Source organism: Gopherus evgoodei, chromosome 1 (assembly GCF_007399415.2).
Source record: "Gopherus evgoodei ecotype Sinaloan lineage chromosome 1, rGopEvg1_v1.p, whole genome shotgun sequence".
Lineage (NCBI taxonomy): Eukaryota > Metazoa > Chordata > Testudines > Testudinidae > Gopherus > Gopherus evgoodei.
In genome coordinates this window covers 41,514,354-41,530,342 of record NC_044322.1, presented here as the reverse complement: position 1 = coordinate 41,530,342, position 15,989 = coordinate 41,514,354, and the positions used below count along the sequence as shown (strand labels likewise).

The 15,989-nt window shown below is 45.7% G+C and overlaps 1 protein-coding gene across 3 annotated transcripts in view; it reads left to right on the top strand.

The window, feature by feature from the left end:
* Positions 1-14,806: 14,806 nt before the first annotated feature.
* The window catches only part of MTIF3 (mitochondrial translational initiation factor 3), a 17,748-nt gene continuing 16,565 nt past the window's right edge, over positions 14,807-15,989 (top strand). Inside the window, exon 1 of one of the 3 annotated variants that reach the window (XM_030562565.1) lies at positions 14,807-14,870. The gene's annotated coding sequence lies outside the window, so the exon portion shown is untranslated. Of the gene's footprint in view, positions 14,879-15,053; positions 15,081-15,989 lie in introns of those variants that run through there. The other 2 variants (XM_030562558.1, XM_030562574.1) reach the window with 2 other exon arrangements.

The following is a 15,989-nucleotide window of genomic DNA, read 5'->3' as shown; positions in this document are numbered from 1 at the left end:
AAATATAATTGCCATGAAAGTTTGTTTCTAGGTAGATTTTGACATGAACTAGGGCACAGGCTTGTTTGAACTTTATGGCTTTCTCATTCAATTTTTATCATTTTTAAAAATCTCAATAGGGTTCAGTTGCATTAATCTAACAATGGGGGAACTTTCCTGTGGCCAAAATAATTCCACAAATGCAGATGCTAATATAAAGACGTATAACATATTGATCTAAAATATCTGTTGATATTGTAGTTGGTACGTTTATTAAAATTCCTATTAACTTCCCTTCTATGCAAATGTAGGTCAATACTTGCCTTTTTATAAAGCACAGTGGTAAAAAGAAATGAAATAAATACTATCGGAGCCAAAACATTTCTCGTATAGGGAAAACAAACAAACACAAAAGCTAGAAAGCTAGAAAAGAAAAATTTCAGACACGTCAGTCAAGTCAGAAGAAGGTTTTTTATTTAAATAATCAAGTAAAACAAGATGAATTTAGGACTAATTTGTTTAATGTGACTATTTAAGTGAGTAAATCACTTGTACAGTGGTTGTTTTTGCAGATATTCATATTCATCCCTGGTGCAGATTTGATGTTTCTGATACAGTTACACCAGGGATGAGTATGGCTCATCCTTTCTTTAGATGGCCAAACTGCTTTTTCCAGCATAGCTTTTTTACATGAGAAATATTTTGGATCAGATAAGAGCTATGCTGATGTACCAATTGATATTATGTTCATGAATAGTTAGATAAATTCTTTAGCAAATTTGCATATAATGAACATGACCATAACCCTTTGTTGAAGTGCCGGTCCCTGTATGGCTGCTCCAGATAATAGACCCTTTCCATATCAACCGTGCAACCAAGCAGAGATGAAAAGCAGGTTCTGTAAGTTCTCTTTCACTCAGCCAACAAAACTACCATTGTGACTGCAGAGGTATCAAGTAGTTACTAGTATGGGAGCGATTATCCAAATGCATTTATGCAATGTTGGTATGGGAGTGATGACCTGAGTATGTCTATACTGCAACTAGACATCTGCAGCTGGCCCATGCCAGCTGACTCAGGCTAAGGAGCTGTGTAATTGCAGTGTAGATATTCAGTCTCAGTCTGCAACCTGAGCTCTGGGATCTTCCCATCTCCGAGGATCCTAGAACCCAGACTCCAGCCCAAGCACAAACATCTACTCCACAATAAAATAGCACCATAGCCCGAGTCAGCTGGCACAGGCCAGCTGTGAGCATCTAATTGCAGCGTGGACATACCTTGTGTGTGATCAGCGTAAATGAGATGTTTCCAAAAGCCTGAGCAGACTCAGACGGCACTGAGTGCTCACACAGTTAATAAAAAATGCTGTGCTTTCGCTTCTGACAAACTTGAATCCTGAATACTTATTGACTAGGGCTGGTGAAAAATTTTCTGCCCAAACTGGTTTTCTATGGAAAAGTGGCTTTTCAACTAAATACATTTTTTTCCCAAAAAGTGCCTGTTGTCCATGGAAAACGTTGACTTTTTGTTTAAAAAAAAAAAAACAACCCACACCCCAAACCCAATATCTTTTAATTTGGAAATGCCTCCTGGGAGTTACACTTTGAGTGACTCATGTTCACATTCTGTTGATGGGCTGGACTCGACTCACATCATGTACTTGGGGTAGTTTGCTAAGGTGGGAAGAGTGTGGTGCATCAGGGGAGATGTAGTCCAGCCAGAGATTCAGCCTATAGAGGCTCACACCCTAAAACCTTCCCAGCAAACGGAAACCAAAATGGTTCAGCTTTGACAAAACAGCATATTTTGCTGAAATTTCATTTTGGCAAAAATATTCTAACCAGCTCTATTAATGCTTTTTAAAAAAGGAGAATTTGGTGACAATCTATATGTATTTACCAGATATTTATTATAAGTATGGTACAGAACTATACATAAATATCTTTGCCTTGTTCAAGAACCTTTTCTGTCCTCACCAGACACAAATATGTATAACCTTAAGAGTTGCAATTAATTATTTCATGAGGTAATGGATACAAGAAGTTTTGCATTAGCACCATATGCAAGTGTATAAACAAAAGCAAATGTACAGTGATAACCTGTCATTGACCCAGGGCCCTCAAATTCCAGGGAAGTAGTTGGGTTTAATAGTTAGAATGTGGCACTAGGAGTCAATTGTCCTAGTTTCTAGTCCTAGCTCTGCTTTTTCCTTGCTCCGATGCTTTTAGACAAGACACTGCTCCTCTCCATGCCTCATGTTACACATCCATAAAATAGCTAGAATGGATATTACCATTTCCAGTGGCAGAGTAAGGCTAAATTGGGGTGCAGCTTGGTCTGGAGGAATGACTTATAGGTTTGAAAGTTAAAAAGTCCTGACTACTAATCCCAGCTCTGGCGTTTTCTTCGTGTATGGCCCTGGACAAAGCACTTCACCTCAGTTTCCCCAAATGGAAAACAAGGATAATGCTTATTTACCTTACAGGGGTTTGTTGAGGATTACTCGGATAGGTCTGTATGGTCCTTTGACTAGCTAAAAGTGCTGTCATAAGTGCTAATTATATTAACGTTCGTAAAGTACTTTGAGCTGCTCCTATGATCAGTATGACTGTATTTAAGTACTAATGTTACTTAATGAGCACATTTTACAGAAGGATTCTCTTGTGATTCTTCAAACCTTACTAAAATTAATGTGGTCATGTCTATGGTATGACTAGATCCTGCTAAATCTTATTTGCCCCATCTATAGTTGTGATGTATTGGAGAATTTGATGCTAGTTTGTGCATTAATTTCTGAGTGCAATTCAAGGGGTTGGTGCTGATCTGGTTTCTGAATCCCTGGTAACTAAGAGGCTGCTCCCCTCTTTGCTTTACATCAAAATATGAGCTCTAACACGTTGCTTGTGGTTCCATTACCCAGGTTTAAATGGAAGGTGGTACTGATGGTAAGAGATCCTCAACTCTGTGATTTTAATGTTATTGATAAATATACCTAGATATTGTGCTATGGTTGGTGCTGCATAAATCCAAGTAAATAAATAAAATAATACTTAGAATTTAAAGAGCACTATACACTTTTAAAGGGCTTTACAATCATGAACTAGTTAACCCTTGAACTTCCTGCTCAGACACAATGCAAAGGAACTGCCCCATTATATTTCAGATTGGATGATCATGTATGTACTAAACTTTGAGATGCCTGACATAAGTAACAGTTAATAATAGCTGTAAGAGAAAAGCAATTTAGCAAGGGATAACCAACAGCGAATGCACTAGTGGAAGGCGCTCAGATACTAGGGTGATGAGCATGGTATAGAAACCTGTAGAGTAGAACAGAATAATGTTACTTTTGGTTGTCTATCTAACCTGAGGGCTACATCTGTGTATGGAAATTGTATGGTGGGCCATAAATGCTCACGAAATTGGGGTTGGGGTGCACGAGGGGGTGAGAGCTCTGACTGGAGGTGTGGGCTCTGGGGTGGGACTGGGGATGAGGTGTTTGGGGTGTAGGAGGGTGCTCCAGGCTGGGATCAAGGGGTTTGGAGGGCAGGAGGGGGATCAGGGCTGGGGCACAGGGTTTGTGGTGCAGGGGAGCTTGGGGGTACAGGCTCCAGGCAGCACTTACCTCAAGCAGCTCCTGGAAGCAGCAGCATGTACCCCCCACCCAGCTCCTACATGGAGGTGCAGCCAGACGGCTCTGCACGCTACCCTGTCCACAGGCACTGCCCCTGCAGCTCCCATTGGTCACAGTTGCCAGCCAATGAGAGCTGCAGGGCTGGCACTTGGGGCAGGGGCAGTGTGTGGAGCCCCCTGGATGCCCCTATGTATAATAGCTGGAGGAGAGACCTGCTGCTGCTTCCAGGAGCTGCGCAGAGCTGCAGCATGTACGGAGTGGCCCCCAACCCCATTCCCTGGCTGGAGCGTGGGAGCAGGGCAAGTCCCAGACCCTTTTTCCCAGTGGGAACTTGAGGGCTGGATTAAATTGGCTGATGGACCAGATGTGGCCCCTGGACTGTAGTTTGCCCACTCCTGATCTTACCTATCTGAAAATGGAAGGAAGTAACACATTGGGCTGGCTTTTGCCACTAGGCTTTTCTGAGGAGCTTTCCTTTTAAGACTCTTATCCTGCAACAAGATCTACAAGGACAGAACCTTAGGATCACGTGGAGTCCAGTTGATTTTGGTGGGAGCCCATGGCTGTATAAGAGTGCTGTTACACTTACAGGGCTGAGACCATAGTCCCTAACTCTAGGCATGTTATAAGCCAATGGACTCTGGCAGACTGTCCTTCCTTCAGGGGGTGAAAATTCTGCTAGGAAAAAAAGTCAGGTTTATGGGATCTCTTGCAGCAACAGTGAAGATATGCCATCCAGTGACCCTACACCAGAGATAGTGGGTGGGACGGGGATTTAATAGTGGAGCTAAGCAGGGCAAAGGTGGAAGCAAGCTGCTGCTGTGGGAAGTCATGTATGAGCAAAATCTTGGCTAGAGATAACTCAAGTGGGGTTCTGGAAGTTGGCCCAGCTGCAGACAGGTTGCCTTAGGGGCTCTCTGAGAGCAAGCCTGGTGTAAAGATAGAACTATCTGGAAGCAAAGAGCTGTAGGAATTGACCATGACTGAGATCTGCAGTCTACATGAAAGCAGACAAAATTCTCCATAGGTACAATTTTGACATACTGGAAGCACTCTGTTTTCTTTGTGGATGGAAACACTGGAGCCACAAACAAGAGCAATCAATTGGCATGAACAGTTTTGTTCTCATAACAGATGGTGTTTGAGTGTATAATCATTAATTTTTAATAGTGTAAATATTAGATCTAGTGGAAGAACATCCCCATAGAAGGGAGATCTTAGCGGAGAATCAAAATTATAAAATTCCGCTAAGATCATAACTCTCTTGCATGTAATATTAACAGTGGGCCGAATCCTCAGCTGGTAGAGGTCAGCATAGCTTTCCGTGGAGGTATGGTGATTTACTGCAGCTGAGGATCTGATCAGTATCCCAGGGCACTTGAACTCAATCTGGAGACAGACAGAGGCAGACACACAAAACAATTTTAGGTTTATGGCAAATTAAATTCATAACAAAATGTAAGCCAATAAAGTTCTGAAGATCCCCACTGAGATTTTGAATAAAATTCCATTAGCATTATTTGAAGTATTTACAGCATTGTAAATTGTTTTCTAACTACACAGATATTATAACTAACACTTACCTAACGTTGTTTCTATTCAAAGGGCTATACAAACATTAACTAATTATCAGAGGGGTAGCCGTGTTAGTCTGGATCTGTAAAAACAGCAAAGAATCCTGTGGCACCTTATACACTAACAGACATTTTGGAGCATGAGCTTTCGTGGGTGAATATTTCGTGATATTCACCCAATAAAGCTCATGCTCCAAAACGTCTGTTAGTGTATAAGGTGCCACAGGATTCTTTGCTGCATTAACTAATTAATCAGCATCCAGGAATCCTCAGTCTTCTGAAGAACTTTTATTTTGTTAAGGCTGTCAGTGCAGCTCTCAGCTCATTGGGGAACCCTGATTGGCTGTTCAGACTTCCTCAGGGAGGAACATTCCATTATTATTTATTTACAGGACACTCCTGCCAAAAGGCCTGAACTGAGACTTCATTGTGCTAGGCACTGCACAAACACATAACCAGAGACAATCCCTGCCCTCAAAGAGCTTACAGTCGAAATAGACAAGACAGACAAAGGATAGGAGAGGAACCGAAAGGTGAAGTGACTTGCACAAGGTCACGCAGCAGGGCAGCAGCAGAGCTGGAAACAGAACCCAGTGTCCTGACACCCAGCCCAATGCCCTACCAACTAGAGCATTAGACTACTCTAAAACTAATGCCATAAATGAAACAGCACTAGTGCTACGATTAAAAATAGATCAATGATTTGTGATAAACAAACACCCTCAACATGGCATGTCAGCAGTAGTATTGCCATTAACTTTGCTTTGCAATTCTCCTACCCAAGCATCCACTTTGCGTAGGCCAGTTGATACCTGCTGTCTGCATGAAGCCTTTGAAGTGAACAGGCTAAGGCTGCTGAGAACAGTTCAGAAGAAAAATGGCAGCATTAAATATTTTAAAAGATGTTTCTATTCCCCTCGCGGCTCAGTTTTGGCAGAGCTTTGTGAGCAGAATAGTAAGGGGAGGTTTTGGCTGTTGTTTTTAAAATGCCATTTTGTCTCTTATGTTCCTTGTTTGTCACGAGGAGATTAGATGCAGGGTGTGTCCACCTGCACAATGCACAGGCTGCCCTGTGGATGTGCAGCCCACGGCAGGGAGATGCACTGTTCTGAGAACTTGGGCCAGCTTGTGCCCCTTTCCCCCAGATCTATGCACAGAGATGGCCTACCACTACACCCTCCCATCATCCATCTCAGTGTCACCTTCACATACACACATCCATCTGGTGGTACAATTCACCCAAAACGGAAATAACAGAACTGCCATAAGTGTCTCTCTTGCATTGATTCCTTGGAAACTCCCAGATGTCCCTTATCTGTGGGCAGAATTTGGCCTTGTAAAATCATGAAAAACAATGTGCATTACCCAACATTAAGGTCAAATTCTGCTTTCAGTCACGCCAGTACAAATACACCTCTACCCTGATATAAAGCTGTCCTCAGGAGCCGAAAAATCTTACTGAGTTATAGGTGAAACCGCGTTATATCGAACTCACTTTGATCCGCCGGAGTGCACAGCCGCGCCCCCCTGGAGCACTGCTTTACCATGTTATATCCGAATTCGTGTTATATCAGCTCATGTTATATCGGGGTAGAGCTGTATCAGTAACTCCAGGGATTTTTAAATGGAGTTACTCCAGATTTGAGCTAATGTGACCAAGAGAAGAATTTGGCTCTTAGTGGCCAGAAAATATACACTAACCTATTTCACAGAGAAAAGCTTACCATAGTGAACATCACTGCTATTTGTTATTGTACACTACAAAAGCTATAATCTAGCTATACAGGGGCAAAAGTTCTCAATTCAAAGTTCACACCAATGAATGTAACGATGTTCACACCAATAAACAACACAAAGTTCGGGCCTATGTGTTTCTATTGCACAGATCACAGTGGCATGCATCATAATATCCAAATATTTTTTAAAGGCTAATGAAACGTATATGTTTATACTAAAGATTAATTCTCAGCAGATTTAATTAAATACAATTTTAGGATTTCAAGTTTAGGGATTCAGAGCAACAATTAAGTGACTTACCCAGCACAATACAAACATTTCTTATTTTTCACTAGAATATGTAACATAAAGAAGAGATTGATTGGCTCGAGCTTTGTATTTCCAGTACGTACACAGTAATATAAAAGGTCGACCTGAATGTTTGTTATGCATTTTACTTGTATCCTCTGAAAAAAAAGTTTAGAGAGCATTTTAACTTTTGCATTTTAATAAACTGAGTGAGAACTCAGTGATGTGAATACTCATGTAGACCATTTTGTAGTACATGGTCTGTCAGTCAAATGCATCTCTTTCTTTACTGAATGCGGGGGTGGGGGGAAACTAGCTCCATACGTTATGAACCAGTAAATATTAAGGAAAGATGAATCAGGAATTTTGTTAAGAAGATTTTGCTCTGATCATGTTTAGTAGTAGATGGGAAAAAAACCTACTAGATTATCTTGGAATAAAACACACACAGAGACTATTCAGTTATAATATTGCTGATAAAACACTCTGCCACTGGCAACTTTCATGCAAAAGCTCCTCAATTCCTAATGTGTTGTTTTTTTCCCCAGCATCTACAAATTATTTTTGACTTAACCAAGCAGGGAGCCTACTTTCAACCCTCAATTGGAAAATCATGGAAGCTTTATCAAATCTTCCACCTGCATCTCTTTTTAGCATTGCAGTTCTTTATTCTCTAAAGGATGAAAAACCCTGGCATATAAAAACTTTGTTAAGCTGTCACTGTCAATAGAGTTAAAAAAAATAATAGTTGACAAAGAAGAAACAAATTGCATCTTCAAATAAGTTTCCTTCAAGCTATTGTTAAAAGCTATAACCTCTGATGTTAACTAAATTTAACCCATACTGACCCTCATTGTGCCCCTTAACCTCTTCTTTATTCTGCTTCCTGTGGCTGCTGAAGAAAACTGGCCCAGTCATTGGAAAAGAGTTCTCTGTTGCACACAAAGGCTCAGCCTAGCTGCTAGTCTGTCAGGAGGCACAGAATAGACTGAGAGGTCAGCACCTGTGCTGAGAAGCAGGTGACAGTGAACTGCCTGGATCATTCTAGGGCGAGTTGTAATAGTTTCTACCCTTCAAATATCACACTGTAGTTTAGGGTATTCAAGGCAGTGAAGTTCACGTTTTCTTTGTGAATGCAGACTCTAAACAAATTAATCTATTGCTGTTCAACTGACTGTAAAATTAGTAGATTTACTTTTGCAGGAAAAAAAAGAGAGAGAGAGCTTTCACTTCTACTTTAATAAGGTCATGGATGTGTCCTAGGCTGCCAACAAAGCAGCTTTTAAAATCTTTGCAGCTGAACCCAGCAACTTGCAACCCAGCAACTTGCAGCTGCAGAACAATGTCTCAGATGTACAGTGGAAAGTCCTCTTCATACAGTCAAGATGTAAAACTAGACATTTAAAAAGACCTGCTACAGTGGGAAGTTTTAACTTTAATTGTATTTCACCCTGGGGACTCTCAGGCTTGTTTTATGGTTAACATTCTAATATATTCAGTCAGCCTTTCTTTTCACTGAGTATAAGCAGTCCTTTGCCAGGATTCAGTAAATCAGTATAAGCAACATGATGGCAGGCCATGCATCTTCAAAAGATTTTTTTTTTTATTCATAGAAAAGACAGATTTTAAAAAAAACAAAACTTTAGCCTGTTTTAACTGGATTCTTGCATTATGTGTGGGGGCTCATTTAGAAGTTATTGTTTATCACTTGCTAGTTTTTTAAAATGTAATTGCCTTTTCTTGTTAGAAAAGAGAAATGGAAATGTGTGTATGAAATACCTTTCAAAGCCTATGGATAGAAAGTTAACAAATGAATTATTGTAGTCTCTAGGAATCAGTAAATGCATGTATTGAGAATTTTTGCATCATTTGGATGTCTGTATGTACTAAAACTGTGTGTTTTAAAAAGATATGTAAAGTTCTATCCTGTTCTCTCCCTTCGATGCAAGGGAGTTTTTCAAATGAGTTGCCTGACAGAGCTATATACAAAGACTGAGATGAATAATGGTAGTAAGAGTACTTATCATTTATTCATAGATCTCAACACACTGTACATAGGAGTACAGCATCTTTATCCCCATTCTGCAAATGGGAAGCCTGAGGCACAGAGAGCTATTGGGTACTGCAGGTGCTCAGCTCCTCTGAAAATGAGTAAACTTCTATTTAGGTGACTAAATATGGATTTAGGAGCATAACTGTAGACACCCAAATTTGAAAATTTTGCCCTATAATTCCTAGAGAATATTGTTTGGAAAATAGAAAAAGTTGCATAAACAGATATTTCCAATACAGTATGGATTTGAGTTGTACTTATCTCTTGTCCAATTCCAGGCCTAACGGCTGCTTGGAAAAACTTCTATTCCTGAATTAGGTGTTCATGGTATTACTCCTACGGGAATTCTGCACCACGGCACAATGCAGAATTTTGCAGAAATTAATGTGCATGCAGAAATTCCTTTTTCCCCCACAGACATGGGCTGCAGAGATGTTGGCTGCCACTAGGGGCTGCTGGACCAGGCAGAGCCCAGCTCGCAAATAGAAGACAAGGCCCGGAGAAGGGAGAGGAAACTGGAGGGTTCACAGCAGCTGCAGTTCCCAGCATGCCCTGAAGGATGGAGGTGGCAGTGCACATGATACTCCATGCAAGCTTGGGATCAAGCATCAGGCTGTTTCTCCCTCTGACTCCCTGGGCTCTGGGGGGTAGAGTGTGTGAGTGTCTGGGCCAGGTGGGGCCCCGCAGCTGGCCTCTGGCGGGGGTAAGGCATGTGAGTGTCTGTGCTCGGGGCTGTGGCTGGGCCCTGGGGGGCAGAGGTGTGAGTGTCTGGGCCAGGGGAGGTTCCGGAGCTGGCCTCTGGGGGGCAGAGGATGTGAGTTCTGGACTCGGGGGGCTACAGCTGGATTCTTGGGGTGAGGGGATTTGAGTGTCTGGCCCCCCCAGCTGGGCTCTGGGCAGGAGGGGGCAGAGAAACAGGAAGTGGGTTGTTGTAGGGCTTTCTTTAACTCTACTCCAGTGCGTTCCCTACTGTGCTCAACAAGCTGTTTCCTCCCAGCTTGTTAGTTTGATTGCTTTGTTTACTTTATTTGCAAATATACTTTCGTTGTCTATGGCTTACAAAGCTTGACCCAGACAGGTAAATCCACATTCCTTTGTCTAAGGCAGGCTTGCCTCAAAAACATATTTTAAAATCATATTTCCAGCACACGTACATAACTTTTTATACACAACCAGAACATATATCATGCAAAGATATTCATGACGAGCATTTCACCAGTTTTTATATCAGGCTTTCTCAAACAAGGGTGGCCAGTTGTGAAGAGAAAGCCCCTGGCGGGCTGGGCCGCTTTCAGCAGCTCCCATTGGCTCAGAGCAGCGATCCACGACCAGTGGGAGCCACGATCGGACGGACCTGCGGATGGGCCAAGTAAACACACCGGCCCAGCCCGCCAGAGGCTTTCCTGAGACTTCCGTGACAGACTCCCAGCCTTACCCACGATCCCTGCCCCCAGGATAGAAACCTGTCTGAAATTAGACATGCTGTGGGGAGTAACAAAACAAGGAAGTGAGGCAGGAAAGCTGGGCCAATAACAATAAGGTAATGTGGTTACTCAGTAACATAATATTTTAAATAAAATTAACAAATAAATGGATTAACTAGTCAAATAGTTTCTTGAAGGTGTAGCAGGAGTTTTAAAGAGATATTAGAAATTCCCGTTTCACCATGTAGCTGGGGGAGAGGTGAGACTGCATGAGCTGGGGAAGAAAGAACCTCTTGGGAGGAGCCAGCCAGAAATATAAGGAGCAGACAAGCAGTTGTAGCAGGGACCTTCAAACATTGATTACTTCATGGGAGCCTCACTGTCCTTCCATCCCCCTCCCATATCCCCTCTCCCTTCTTTCAGGTCTCTGTTTAGTTCCCCCCAACTAAAGCTCATGTGTATTTTTTTCTGAAAACATAAACAGTAAAATCGTGGACCTAACATGACATTTGCAGACCATGATACTGTTCGTGGTGCCTGTGGGCTATACTTCCATTCCTCACCCTTTGTCCATCTTGTTTGCTTAGACGGTAAGCTCTTCTGGGCAGGGCCTGTTATTCTGTTTGTACAGTGCCTAGGACAATGGGGCCCTGACCTCAGCTGGGGCATCTAGGCACTACTGTGATACAGATAAATTATAACCATGGAATGAAGGGAGGATAGTGACCTTGTCAACCAGTTTCAGAAGAGAGATCCACGCTAGGGGGTCACATGGAAAAACATGGAGACTGTTGTTGGAAGAAGTGGACAAATAGTCTATTGAGGCTGATGTCATTGGTGGACTGGACTGGACAGAGAATGATATGATAAAAGAGTGGGGGAGGGGGAAAGTGTTATCATTAATCATGTTATTTACAGTAGTGCCTAGGGACCACCTAAGATTAGGGCCCCATTGTGTTAGGCCCTGTACAAAAGATAGACAATCCCTGCCCTGACAAGCTTACCATCTAAACAGACAAGACAGACACCCGGCGGGGGGGAGGGGAAGGGGAAGGGAAAGAGATCAATGTGATGGAGGCAGATGTCTTGTTAGTTTCATGAGTTTGTTTATTTGGTGGAGGGATAGTTTAATCAGATGTTTAAAAATGATGGAATATAATCAAGTTTAGAATGATGAACTATAACTTCCTGCACGTTGAAATGTCTTGCTTTTAAGCATCAAGGTTTGGTCCCAGCTCAGTGAGCTGTGCATTAGCTGTATAGCAGAGGCAACCCATAACTGCTGATAGTGTGGGGGGCACAATTTAAAGGATTTGGTGGGGCATGTGACTGCTCCACGTGTTGCTTCTGCTACCAGCTGCAGTAGATGCCATGCACAGCAAGGCGATCATCAGGGAAATCACAAACAGTTTGTTTGACTCACAAAAAAGCAGCAATCTTCTTCTTGACTTCTGCAGCGTCTAAGCAAAGGGGTCAAGCAGCCTTGGCATAAGGGATCAGCAGCCTCAGCTTATTGCCAATAGAAAGTTGTTCATGACACAGATCCCAGAGGCCCTGGCTAATGAGCAGGATCCCGGGACTGGGTGCAAGCTGGGCGACAGAGCTACTTGGCGGTTTCACTCCTGCTTAGACAGCCCATGACCTACCCCCTAACACAAGTAGCCTCTGCCTTCTCCTCTAGTACCCCCTTTTGCTGTCCCCCACCCTGCCACTCCTCCATAAACCCCTGGCGGGGCACATCCTGCTCCCAGTGCTGTACGGAGAACCAACCCCTGGCGGGAGCACTCACCACACTTGCAGCCTGGCTGGCAGGCTCCTTCCTTCCCCGCTGCATCTGGCTGGGCTGGTGCCCTGGGAAAGCCCAAGGCCCTCCCGTACACACGGGGCACAGGCCAGGAGGAGCCAAGCCCTACATGTGCCAAAGCCATCTGGAGCCCCACACCACACTGGCATGGAGGAGCCTCTCTGCCCCTCAGATAAGCGCTGAAGTGGGGGGAAGCGATTTCCAGCCTGTTCCTGCCCTGAACTCGCAGGCTTTCCAGCAGCTCCCCGGGCAGGGGCTTAGAACCCTCTTCACCACTCCGCTGCCTCACTTAGCCCAGACCCTGGCCCCAGGGAACACAGGGCTGGTCTAGCCCCTAGGCTTTGTGCCCAAGGCAGCAGCCACATGTGGCGCCACTCCTCCTGTAGGGGGTGCCTGCCCCTGCTGAGCCACCTCTGACCCGGTATCATGGCGGCTGAAGCCACTGCAGAGCCCAACATCCATGGCTGGTTCAAGGAAGGTGGGGATGGATCTGCTGGTTCCCTTCCAGCCCAGCTCCCTGCTGCCAGATGCCAGAAACAGCCCTGACACGCCTACCCCTTGAGGGCTGCCCAACTCCATGGAGAGCCCCAACACTCAGTCGCTCATGCTGAGCACACTATATTACAATGGCTCCACTCTGCAAGCACCCAAAGTGCTGGAGCATGCCTGGTTAGTTCCTCTTTTCTTTGCCTTCATTATGCCGATGGGGCTGGTGCCAGATTAACAGGTTTTCAAACTGTGGGGTGCGCCACCTAGGAGGGGCATGCCCCCCAGTTTGAAAATCTCTGATCTAGAAGCTGTTGTAAATGGAAGTCAGAAATCTGTGGGGGCACATGGCCTTGTGTGTCCTCTCCCCATGTGTCGCCTATGCTTTATAGCTCATGCTAACATTAAAAATTGTACATGTAGGAGATTTTCAAAGACACTATCATTCGGGCCTTTGAAAATCTCCTCCTATTTAACATTACATAGTCCAAGATAAAAAAATGAAGTGGCAATTCAATCTTTTTTGCTTCAGCCAAAATTATCCTCAGTAGCTGCTGGCACTCTTGAGTTCCACACCTGTGTAGGTTAATCTGGATTCCAAGAGGAAAATATTTTGCCTTCTGCAGATGAAAAAAAGCAGTATCAATCACATTCTGTCACTTCTTTCCCTATGGCAGAGTCTTTTCCTCTCTCAAAGATATAACTGGGGTCTTGAAAATTATTATTAATAATTTTTATTGCAATAGCTTCATACTGAGGGCCCACTGGATTAAGCACTGTCCAAAGATATAGTAAATGAGAGTTCCTTCTTTGAAGATCTTACAGTCTAAAAGACAGGTAGATGAAACAGAAAAGCAGGCAGTAAGGGACGCTGGGAAGCAAGGTAACAAAAACAATAGGCTGTTTTATCATAGAATAAATGGATATACAATTTTTAGCTCTAGTGGTTAACACAACTTGCCACCTACCTTGCCATTATCATGAGTGGCAGTTTTCTGTATTCATTACCGTGGAGGTGAGTTTTAAAAAGGAATCTAAGGTGGTGGCTTTAGAGTTACTCATAGACACCCCAAACATTTGAACATGGGTTTGATTTGAAATTGATTTAGAAAAGATTTTTTCCTTTTATACAGAGCTGCACACACTGCATTTTCTCTGAAGAATCACAGACACACAAAAATTACAAACAAATTTAGCAAAAGCTACATAAAATGACTACGAAATTTCCTCAACCTACTGCAAGAATTGAAGCAATGACTGCAAACTTATATGGAAAAATATCACCCAGTCTCATTTTCTTTATAAGTTAAAATCAAAATATTGCAATTTTCTATCAGGGAGAGGTGGAAGCAAGGATCCCCTTCTCTTCCTTTTTTTTTTTTTAAATTTATTTATTTAGTAAAACAATTGGTAATTCCTAAACACTAAGGCCTGATCTACACGACCAAGTTAGGCTGATGTAAGTTGCCCTGCAACAACCTATGCGTGCGTGCGTGTGTTTTCTACACTAACACGTGCACTGTTCGAGCCCAGTGCAGTCACTCAGCCCCCTAGAGCTGCACAAACAGTAACACAAAAGCAGAACTCAGCAGCAGCCAGCGAGCTGCTCCCAACATGCGTCACACACACGTAACCCCCGAGTCACGCACGGGACCCCCAGACACCCCCGCAGACAGTAACACGCTGCAGCTCCCAGCGTCCCCCCAGCAAAGGCCATTGCCCCTCCCGCAGGACAGTCTCAGCAGACACCCCGCCGTTCCCGCCCCCCCGGCGCACCCTGCAGGCCCCGCCCCTCGCGCGCAGGCGCAGACTGTCCGCCTCCCGGCCGCCGAGCTGGCCCAGCTCCGCCCGCCCTGTGTCCGCCGCTGCCGGATCCTCGGCCCCGGCCCGGCCCGGCAGGTAAGCGCCGCAGCCAAGCGCCTCCCGGCCCGGCCCGGCCCCGCCCCGCCCCGCCCCGCCCCGCCACGGGCCTCGGATTCCGGCCGGGAGCGGTAACGGGGCCGCGGGGCAGGAGCGGCCGCAGGGTAGCGCTGACGTCCTGGGCCTGCCCCAGCCTCCCGGCCGGAGGAGAGGAAGCCCCGGACAGCGACACTGCCCCCCCCCCCAGGTATCCGCTCCCAGTACAGGTACCCCCCTCCGGTACCCCCTGTGCCCCGCCCACTGCACTCACCCGTACCCTCCCCAGTACAGGTACCCCCCTCCGGTACCCCCTGTGCCCCGCCCACTGCACTCACCCGTACCCTCCCCAGTACAGGTACCCCCCTCCGGTACCCCCTGTGCCCCGCCCACTGCACTCACCCCGTACCCTCCCCAATACACGTACCCTCCTCCGGTACCCCCTGTGCCCCGCCCACTGCACTCACCCGTACCCTCCCCAGTACACGTACCCCCCTCCGGTACCCCCTGTACCCCGCCCACTGCACTCACCCCGTACCCTCCCCAGTACAGGTACCCCCCTCCGGTACCCCCTGTACCCCACCCACTGCACTCACCCCGTACCCTCCCCAGTACAGGTACCCCCCTCCGGTACCCCCTGTACCCCGCCCACTGCACTCACCCCGTACCCTCCCCAGTACAGGTACCCCCCTCCGGTACCCCCTGTACCCCGCCCACTGCACTCACCCCGTACCCTCCCCAGTACACGTACCCCCCTCCGGTACCCCCTGTGCCCCGCCCACTGCACTCACCCCGTACCCTCCCCAGTACACGTACCCCCCTCCGGTACCCCCTGTACCCCGCCCACTGCACTCACCCCGTACCCTCCCCAGTACAGGTACCCCCCTCCGGTACCCCCTGTGCCCCGCCCACTGCACTCACCCCGTACCCTCCCCAATACACGTACCCTCCTCCGGTACCCCCTGTGCCCCGCCCACTGCACTCACCCCGTACCCTCCCCAGTACACGTACCCCCCTCCGGTACCCCCTGTACCCCGCCCACTGCACTCACCCGTACCTTCCCCAGTACAGGTACCCCCCTCCGGTACCCCCCGTACCCCGCCCACTGCACTCA